The 10,721-nt window shown below is 37.3% G+C and overlaps 1 long non-coding RNA gene across 1 annotated transcript; it reads right to left on the bottom strand.

Annotated features, from left to right (window-relative positions):
• Nucleotides 1-293: 293 nt before the first annotated feature.
• Nucleotides 294-9,748, bottom strand: LOC118895247. The gene is made up of 3 exons (XR_005019915.1): nt 9,736-9,748; nt 5,184-5,189; nt 294-426 (listed from the first exon to the last, which is right to left on the bottom strand). It is a non-coding gene; the product is annotated as an uncharacterized LOC118895247 (long non-coding RNA).
• Nucleotides 9,749-10,721: the final 973 nt, after the last annotated feature.

The raw sequence follows: 10,721 nt of genomic DNA, 5'->3' as shown, positions 1-10,721 counted from the left end.
TAAGACTTTAATTCATTTTGAGTTGATTTTTGTGAATAGTGTAAGAGAGGGGTCATTTCATTTTTTTGCACGTGGCTGTCCAGTTTTCCCACCATCATTTATTGAAAAGATTATCTGTCCCCCATTGTATAGTCTTGGAGTCTTTGTCATAAATTAATTGACCATACATGTGAGGGCTTATTTCTGGGCTCTATATTCTCTTTCATTGATCTATGTGTCTGTTTTTATGCCAATACCACACTATTTTGATTATTATAGCTTTGTAATGTAATGAAATTAGGAAGTGTGATGCCTCCATCTTTGTTCTTCTTTTTCAAGATTGCTTTGACTCTTTGGGATCTTTTGTAGCATCATACAAATTGTAGGTTGTCTTGTTCTATTTCTGTGAAAAATGCCATTGGAATTTTGATATGGATTGCATTAAATCTGTAGATAACTTTGGATAATATCGATTTTTTAACAATAGTACTTCTCCTAATCCATAAGCATGGAATATCTTTACATTTATTTGTGTCTTCCACAATTTATTTAACAATATCTTATTCTTCAGTATACAGATCTTTTACTTCCTTGATTAAATTTATTAGTAGTTCTTATTTCTTTTTTTGCAATTTTTGTGCATGTGATTGAATTTTAAATTTCTCTTTCTGTGTATAGCAATGCAACTGATTTTTGTATATTGATTTTGTTTCCTGCAACTTTACTGAATTTATTATTCATTCTTTTAAATTTTTGTTGGAGTCTTCAGGTAAACCCAATAGATTTAATTTCCAGTGTGTATTACTTTTCTAAAAGCACTATTTCATTCTTTTAATCATATTCTAACAGGGTGTTTTAATCCAAGTTTTCTCTCCCTTAGTTTATCTTTATGCTTATAAGCTCTGACATAAAAAATAAAAGGAAGAAGGAAAGAAAGAAAAAAAAATAAAGAAAAGGGAGATGGGGGAGGTCAAGCAAATAAACTAATACTTTTCTTTGAAAGTAGAATATACCACTTATAGCTTCAATGATTTCAAGTTTAAAATCTTTCAGAGTTTAGATGTAAGCAAGAGGGTCAGAAAAAACAAGATTTGGTTTATAAAAGAAGAAAAGAACTTGCTGCCCTGTATTTCAATCCATTTGATCTTAGCACAGTACCAGCTCAGAGAACATTTTTTAAATGTCATTTACTCATGACAGAGGCAAACAGTCTCACCTCCTGAAGGTGATACTTTGTTAGGAAGCATAATGCCTTCCTAATAAAATCCAGGTGATTTATAGCAGGTACACAGAAGAAGTAGATTTGGGATAAAAATTGACAGTTACGCAAGTATCAGAAATGCCAGCTGCTACATTTTGGTTCCCTCTGGAAAGGAATTCGTCCTCTTGCTGGGAACCATCTGCATAGGAGTAGGAAGACACATTCCCAGGAAGCCTCTTCATATCTATGTGCTAAAATAATCTAAACAGACTCTTATGGCCCTCTTTCATGTGGTTAGTAATAATAACATTAATAATACATATTTTAATACCAATTCATCATAAGCTAGCAAGAATAATAATTTAAAATATTAATGAAGAACTAAACATTTGGGGTAATGTGTTCATTTAAGTTCGAGTGTCCCTTCCTTTAAGCCTTCCTCTCTGATCATGCCCAATCCCACAAGGACTGAGGACACCCATGGCACCCTACCATAGCATCCTGAGCTTAACCTTTACAACAACTGACACACTGTATTTTAATTATTGCTTTCCTTTGTTTTGTTTACAGAGATTAGAGATTACATCTCATTTGAATATATATCCCCAATATGTGGTTTAGTTCCTGGTGTATAATAGGCACTTAATAAATTTTAATGAATGAATAAATTCACAAAGCACTTGCACACACAATTTCTCATCTGATTAGTATAATTATACTGCTGAGTTGAAAGCACGGAAAATTTTATTAGCACCCCTTTCACAGATGGGAGGGAGCAAAAATGATTTGGGACATGACTTACTAAGGTTATACCGAAAATCAATTTCAGAGGCAATGTTTCAAGTTCTGCTCTTTCAAGCTGCCACCTTGCACAGAGAGATGATGATGAACAACAAATTTAGTGCCCAGGTCTCCTTGGACCCTAGATGTGTGCTACAAAATGAAAACCCTAAATAAACTAACATTTTTTATCATTTATAATCCATAAAGAATGATATGGCCCAAAGTGACCATTTATGTATTCATTCAGGGGGAGCCTATTTAGAGACTAACTGGTTAGGTTTTCACTCCTAACATCTACTCCCTTGCACTTCATTATCCATGCTGTAGCCAAGTGAACTTTCCAAAAGGTGACGCTATTGTTTCCTAACTTAAAACCTTCCAAGGGCTCATGGTATCTTAAACCATTTGCTTTGCAACATGGTTCTTTATGATGCAACCCCTTCTTACTACATCAGCTTCATCAAGATGCAGTTTCCCCTCCCTGCTGGGCAACTCTTGTCTCATTGGTCTTCTATACTTCTTCAAAAGTGTATATATTCCCCAAAAGTGGATAAGGGATGGTAGATAGATGGATGTTATATGTGTGAATATATATGTATATCTATAGTAATAAGGATATGAACATGTAGTACACAGTGTGTGAGTAAATTAATGTGGAGGTCTTCTGAAAAATAAAGACCTGCATCATAAAGTATTACAGCCATTTAAAATAGTGCCTAAAGTGGCTATTTATTTTCTCATTTAGGGAGCATTTATTGAAATCTATATCTATAATTATATCCCTTAATAGAGAGAGCCTTCCAAATTCCTCATGTACTTTAAAGCCCTCTGTCCTGGGTTTCTAGAGGACCTTAGAACCTTATATTTCTCCTTTCATAAAGCTTATCTTTTTTTCCATGTCTGTCTCCACCATAGACTCTAGGTTCTGTGAGGCCAGAAAACCTGTTTACTTTATTCATCACTGTGTCCTCAGGATTTAGTAGAATTCCTGTCATATAGTAAATGCTCAATAAATATGTTTTGGATGAATAAATGATGAAAAGACGTATGAATGTAACATGCTGGACTTGGCTTAAGTGAAAAAGATAGAAAATTGAAATGCATTGTGATAAATGCTGCGAAAATACATCTACAGGTTTGTCTTTTAAGCATCCTCTTTCTTTTACTTCTTTTGGGGAATCATCTCATCCCACTTCTTTCACTCTTGGCACCATTGGTTCAGGCAGGCTGACCCAAAGTCTTATCCTCAGGATGTGCACGTGGCCAAAACAAGGATGTTTAATGTCAGTAGAGGCACTTTGACTGAGACTAATAGGAAAGTGATAACATCTTCCCTTTATTGTTGTTTAGTAGAATAGAAGCCTAGATCTGCAGGGAGCCCCGTCTTTGGACCGCTTGAGCAGAATCCACTAAAGAATGACATCATTACCTGTGAGAGAAGAATTGAGCTAGCAAAAGAGAGACCAAATTCCAAAAACATTTTTGGAAAATTTCTATCAGGTCATGCCTGAATTTAGTGAGCCTTTTAAATTGTTTTTTTTAATCAATAGTCCACTTTAACTTAAACTTAATTTTAGCTTAAGTTAGTTTGAATTCAGTTTCTGTAAGCTGCAGTGGAAAATATTTGAACTCATGTACACAGGCAAGTAGAAGAGGCAATGGGAAGGAGGAGGCTTTAAAGAAGCCCACATAGAGAAGGTTATACCTGAAGCTAAAACCCAAACTAGTGTGTTACTACTTGCAGAAAATCAAGCCTGAACTTGGTACTAATTGCATTTTTGGAACCCATGTTCTTGATAGAAGGCAATGAGTAATACAGAAATGTATAGCTTTATTACCTGGAACCAAAATATGCCTAAGACTCATACACATACTTAGCCAATAGTCTTCCCTTCTCTGATCCCCAATTATCTGGGTGTTGCAGGGAAGCATATCTTCCAAAGTTGTGTACCCTACCAGAGTGGTGAAAAAGCAAAAGATCTTGAACCCACTCTAATTGCAACATCTGAAGATAATATTAAAATACCACAGGAATGTTTTTCAATTTCAGAGATTTTCTCTTTCTTATCTGTAAAAATTGGACAGTAATACTTATGTCAAAATAATGGGATAACATACAGCAAAGAGACTGGCATATAGCAATCAGTTTTAGTTTAGTTGGCCAAAACGTTCTACTGAGAGAATCCTGGATCATGAATTCTTACAGGAAAAGATATTACATCACTTCTCTAATTTAAGTATAAAGTCTAACACAATTTGGACATTCAAATGTCTGTGGAGGAAATAAAACTTTCTTAAAAGACCAGCATAGGCTCACGGGACCCAATTTGTCATCCAACTCTCTTTTCTGTCCACTGTAGCCATGCACGGTTCTATTTTCACTACTCCATGGAAATATCTTATGGAAATATCTCATCTCCAAGTTCAATAGATATATTTTAGCTGTTACCTAACTTAACCTCTAGGCAGCAATTACATTCCATGGGCCTTTTGGGCCATTTTTCTTTTCTTAAAACTATCTTCTCTAAGTTTAAAGAACCCACTTTCGGGGCTTCCCTGGTGGCGCAGTGGTTGAGAATCTGCCTGCCAATGCAGGGGACACGGGTTCGGGCCCTGGTCTGGGAAGATCCCACATGCCGCGGAGCAGCTAGGCCCGTGAGCCACAATTACTGAGCCTGCGCGTCTGGAGCCTGTGCTCCGCAGCAAGAGAGGCCGCGATAGTGAGAGGCCCGCGCACCGCGATGAAGAGTGGTCACCACTTGCCGCAACTAGAGAAAACCCTCGCACAGAAACGAAGACCTAACACAGCCATAAATAAATAATTAAATTTTAAAAAAAGAACCCACTTTCATTTTCTTCTCCTTTGTAAATACCTGTCTCTGGGTAGTCTTTCTGTACCTGATCATTAAAAGTTGGTGTTTAGGTGACTACCAGGGGCTGAGGAGAGAAGAAAATGGAGAGTTAGTGTTTCATGGGTACAGAATTTCAGTTTGGGAACACAAAAATATTTTGGAGATGGATGGTGGTGATGATATCACAACATTGTGAATATACTTAATGCCACAGAATTATGCACGTAAAAATGGTGAAAATGGTAAATGTTGTGTTATGTATATTTTATTACAGTAAAAATGTTCATGCTGATCCAAATTGTGTCCCTGCCTTCTTTGTTCTTACCATTCAATACTTTCTTTTGCACTAATCCCATCCAATTCCAAACTTTCAGCTAACTCTTATGCCTTAAGCTATCACTTATACTTAATTTAAAAATATATTACCTCTAGTTTCAAATGATCCCCATGCTCCATCAATTCAGTCATTCAAAAACCATTCACTGCATGCCATTTTTGTGTCTAGCACTGCACTAACAATTAGGGGTAAGCTATAAACCAACAGATATTTTCATTTGAATATCTGTTCTAGTTTGGGTTTACCCAAAAGTAGACCCCAAGACAAGGCTTGAATACAGATAATTTGTTTGGGTTATGGGAATCACGAGAGAATTGGTGAAGTGAGACAGGGAATAGTGTGTTAATGAGGAGTTGGGTATCACTGTGGGATACAAGCATTTCATCCTTTTGGAGACCCTCTGCAAACTGTGTAAAACTACCTGGGAGTGATCCCACCAGAGGTTTGGAAAGCTAGCACATGAATCAACAACTCCCATCTCCCACTGTTTGAGGGTTGCCCCCAGGAGCATCAACTATCTCATACTTGTAGATTGTGCCTGTTTGAAACAGAACAAGTCCCAATGATATTGGAGAAATTTTTCAAAGAAGAGGGACTCAGATCCAGACTCCTGAGATAAGGAATTAACAGTGTGCTGAAAACTACACTCTACAACTACCCTGGAGAACTCAAGTAGACCAGGGACAGTGTGGACCAGTGAGACAGGTTGGGACCTGGGACCATTTTCGGCAGTGCTGCAATGCTTGCACCTGGACAAACCTCTCCTCGAGCAACAAAATACAAAGAAACTATATGGGACTAAAACTAACTGCATGCATACGCAGTAGGGGCAAATTATAGACAGAAAGATACAAAAAGACCAAAAAACCCAACTGCCACTTCTGAAGAGCTGGGAGCAAAAACCAGGTGTCAGGAGCAAAAGCAGGGTACTGCGCCTGCCCCCTGCACTCAACACCACAAAGGGGTGGGCAGACCACCTAAGCCACCCCTCTGGCTTGACCCCTGGACATACCCCTGCCCTCACCCCATATAAGGAATCAGCTTGCCCCTGCTCTGGGAGTGAGCAAGGGAATCTGTTACTTGTTCTTTCTCCCCTACTGCTGCAGTAGGGGCCCCAATAAAGCCTTGCGTGAATTTCTTGTCTGGCCTCTAGTCAAACTCCATTGATTGGGGAAGGCCAAGAACCCTGGTCCATATCACCAGGACAGCAGCACTTGTTAAGTCTCCTGGGCCTCTCAGATCAGCATTCCCCAAACTGAACATTCAGTCATCTCTCTCACACCTGTTTCTGTGTCTTCTCATCATAGTAAATAGCACCAGTATATATCCCGATCAAATGTGAAACACAATATCACCATTATCACAGTTATTATTCAGTAAGTGGTATTTTCCAGCCACTGAAACAAGTTTATTTACTGTCTCTTACATGTTCAAAAATACTCCAAGAAGAAAGCATGTTTCTTTTCTATAAGTAAGTAAATTTAAAGATCACAGCCTTCAAGTAATTTGCCCAAACTCATAGGATTGTGATATAATAGAAGCAGGTTTAAGATCCAGATCTGACTGATTTCCAAATATAGACTCTGAACTATTTTATTGTATATATACATATAATTTTTATTATATATATACATATATATAATTTTTATTATACATATACTTACATAATTTTTATTTTATATATATATCATTTTCTGCTTCTGTAAAATGAGGATAATGTTACTTCTTCAAAAACACTGAAGTAAGAATTAAATATATTAGCACATATTTAGTATCTGACATGGAGACTACCATCACAGATATTTCATACATGTTGATGGCCCAGACTGGTCCATCTCTTTCTTGGTAAAGCAGTTGAAATAAAAGCACCCCAAATAAAATTTTTAAAAAGAATGCTGTGCTTTCTTTTTGCTTCCAGTGCCTTGTATAATGCCTGAAACAATAGTAGATGTTCAATAATGTGTTCATTTTTACTCATTTTTTTCCTTTAAATGTCTCCTATCTTCCAAAATCTACTACTTCAATTCTTTTTCCACTTGCACTAAAATGATATCGCCAAAATGAAAACTGCATTGCACTGCATCCTTGTTTAAAGCGTTTAAGGATTATCATCACTTATACTGTAATCCACAGTTTTTCAGCGTGTCACTGAATGTGCTTCATGGTCTGTGTTGTTTTCCTATACACACAACACCCAGCTCTTCAGGGTTCCCTGTTTGTTCTGGGATACTTCCCTCTAAGGCCTCTGTGCCTTCCCTCTGCCTGGAATCTTCTTCTCAAACTAATCTTCATCCCCAGATCAGGTTACTCATGCTCTGTAAATACTTCTTTACTTGACCATTGAGCTCCATACCTTCTTCCAATCCAGTCTATAACTTCCCCCTTAGTATTTCCTCCATGCCTTATGCATACTCTGTAATAGTACCTATTGCATCCAGATGCTGCATTCCACAAGAGAAGAGATTATAGTTTATTTATTATTTCTTTAATCCTGAAATCTAATCAATGAGATAAGAAATGATTAATTATATAGTTTAGTGAGTTAATTGAATGCAGTTGTAGTTCATGCTAACCTTTCTAAAATCTACAAAGAAACGGTCTCGAATAGTTTTATAGGTAGAAGTTACATTTTAATAAGTCATGATATGTAAGTAAGGCTAGTTGATTAAACAACATTTTTTGCACAGATTGATCTGGAACTAAAAGGAGATAAGAGAACATAGTTTTTTAACTAGTGGGAAAATCTACCAAGTCACATTTTATATATTATGCTTTCTCTTCCCTTGAGGGCTATGGGACTGGGAACCAGTTTGAGAATGTGTGAACACTTAACCACCAATCTTAGTTTTGTTTTTGGCTTTTGGGAGTCTCAGAGAAGAGCAAAAGCAGAAAACAAAGGTCCCATTTTAAATTCTGTTTCACAAAGTTATAAACATGTGTTGGACATAATACACAGGGGTTTTGAATGCCAGGCCAAGGAAACTGGAAAACATTAAAAATTCTCCAAACTAAGTTTTAGCGATATTTGTTCTTGCCTTTATATGTATTTCTTTGTCTCTGCTTGCAGATTCCGCTAAAGCTCAAAAATTTTAATGGCACAGACACTTTGGAGCCCAGCGAAAATTTGGTTTTCATTATATGCCCCAGATAATAAATCAGCTCCTATTCATTTGAAACTTGACTGAGGTCTTCTAAAAAGACTTAAATTTCTTTTCTGGGTTGTTAGATTGGACCAATTTCACTCAATTTTGAATTTCATTACAAACTGCCTTCTACATTCAGTGGAAAGCTGATTTCCTTTGCAAACCCACCAAATGTATCTCTCCAAATTGCAGTTGAACTTTTCTTAATGGGATGTCTGCAACCTCCATGATAAATATTGATCTTGTATTCAGACATTCTAAAATAAAACATTTCCCATTTTCATGTGTTTCACCCTGTGGAGGCAAATCCTCCAAAGAAGAGGCTAGTCTTCACCTCTCATGACATAACTAGTACTACCAATTTCTATTGAGCCAAGAGGACCTGAATAGGTTTTCAAATGCCTTCTCCCCAAATCACCTTTTAGATCTTGAAGTCCAATAATCAAAGGCATATTGAGAATTTGTGGTGTCAGCAAGAAAATTACAAGCATGCTCACATATAATCTACACCTGGGAAAGGGATTTCTTTTCACTGATGGAAAACTGATCTTTTTGCCTAAGACTACACATGTAAGTACCTAATGGATATATTAAATTTTAAACAGTAGAAAAAAAATAAAAGCATTATTGGTTTTTGATTAACATGCCAGAGGTCATTCTGTCTCTAGCTGGAGTCTTTCTAAATTCATCTATCAGTTAGATACATACTAACCTTCCCCCTAAAATCTCAGTTTTATCCTGTTACATCTGAGCCCCTCAAATTTTACTGTTTCTCCATGGTTTAAATTTCCAAAGTCTTAGTCTAAGGATCTAAATCCTTTGCATTCTGATTCCAGCTTATTCTTGCAGACCCATTCCTCTCAATTCCTGCAAGAATGGACTCTTCTCTTAAGTACCTTGGCCCAGTAAAGATATAGAATTTTCTAGCTTTTCCCTGTCTGTATCTCAAGGGCACCAAGTTCTCTCAAATTATTTCATAATTGACAAATTTAATACCACAAAGCCTTAGACAAGGACTTAGGAGTAGGTTTATTTGGGAGGTACCCCTGAATACAATTGTGAGGGAGTGGGGAGAGTGTGACAAGGAGAGGAAGGTACATTATGAAGCAGGATACCATGGTGGAATATGGGACTCAAAGCTCTTGGGAAATTTCAAATCTGCTAGAATGAGCTTAAGCATTACCTTTCTGAAGGCTGGAACAAGGGGCATTTACCCCCTAACTTTCATTTCCCAATAGTGGGTAATTCATTTGGAGATATTTATTCACCCACCCTCCTGTGCTGTACCAGGTACATGAGCTAAATAACCTTCAGTGACTTCAGATAAATCATTGCAGTAGAAAAGCAGAGTCTCACTAGGTATGTTTGGGGTGGGATGCTGTCAGGGTAAGTGGAACTGTCCACCGGAATGTCACTGAAATCAGAGGTGGGCTGAGGGACATGATTTGGGGTACCAGTAGCATTGGACCATCTTCCACTGGCATTAGAGTAAGGCCCAGAGCAACTCATGTTTGCTTTCTCCTTGTTCCTGACTTCAGATGGACTTCCTGGCTTCTGGTTTTATAGCTTCTCAGCAGTTCATGAGTTCTATTAATGGTCTCATGAATGGCTTCTCACAAGAAAACATGTCCCCAAGACCTCCAGTTATTATGTGGTTCCATAGTTAGCAGTCCTTCCAGTGGACTGAGGGATACAGACATTACATTCCTCCCCAAACCCTGTCCTCCAACCAAATGCTGTGCTCAGTGACCACCAAAGATCCCTTTTATTTTCACATATGCTTAGAGCCTTCTTTCTATACAGTTCACCCTCCCATGTCCCCTTTATAACCACTATTTAACATACCCTATTTAACATCAATTTTGGGTTTTAGAAAACAGCTTTATGCTTCAAAGTTCCACCTGGCTGCTGCATCATCTATGAAATGTTGTATGATTGCCCCAATATAAAATGATCCCTCTTTTCTATTAATTCCTATGATAAAAACAGAAAGAGTAATTATTTCTCTATGAAATGAAAATGTCAACAGATATACCCTGTGCTTTCAGATTCAAATCAATGTAGAATTCACCCTTTTCAAGCATTCCAGGGATTCTGGGAGGAAATGACTCACATTTTCTCCAGGTACCCCTGATTAGCAGTTTCTCCTTCTTCTGAATTAACTCAATTTGTGGATCATCATGTAGATGATGTCTCTATTCAGGCACATGTCAAAACAAACCTGATACGTAGCTCTCTTCTCTTGAGTCCAACAACAAAAATAACAATAACATACCTATCCATCTATATGAAACTTCTATTTACACAGAAGACTGAAAAAAATTCTAATGTATCCCTGCAATACAAAAATTACATTGGCCATTTATACCAAATAGGGATTCAGTTTTCTTCTATGTTAATGAGTGTCATGCAATCATACCTCTCTT

The sequence above is a fragment of the Balaenoptera musculus genome, chromosome 5 (assembly GCF_009873245.2).
Source record: "Balaenoptera musculus isolate JJ_BM4_2016_0621 chromosome 5, mBalMus1.pri.v3, whole genome shotgun sequence".
Lineage (NCBI taxonomy): Eukaryota > Metazoa > Chordata > Mammalia > Artiodactyla > Balaenopteridae > Balaenoptera > Balaenoptera musculus.
Note: the sequence above shows the minus strand (reverse complement) of the source record. Positions and strands in the feature narration are given on the sequence as shown.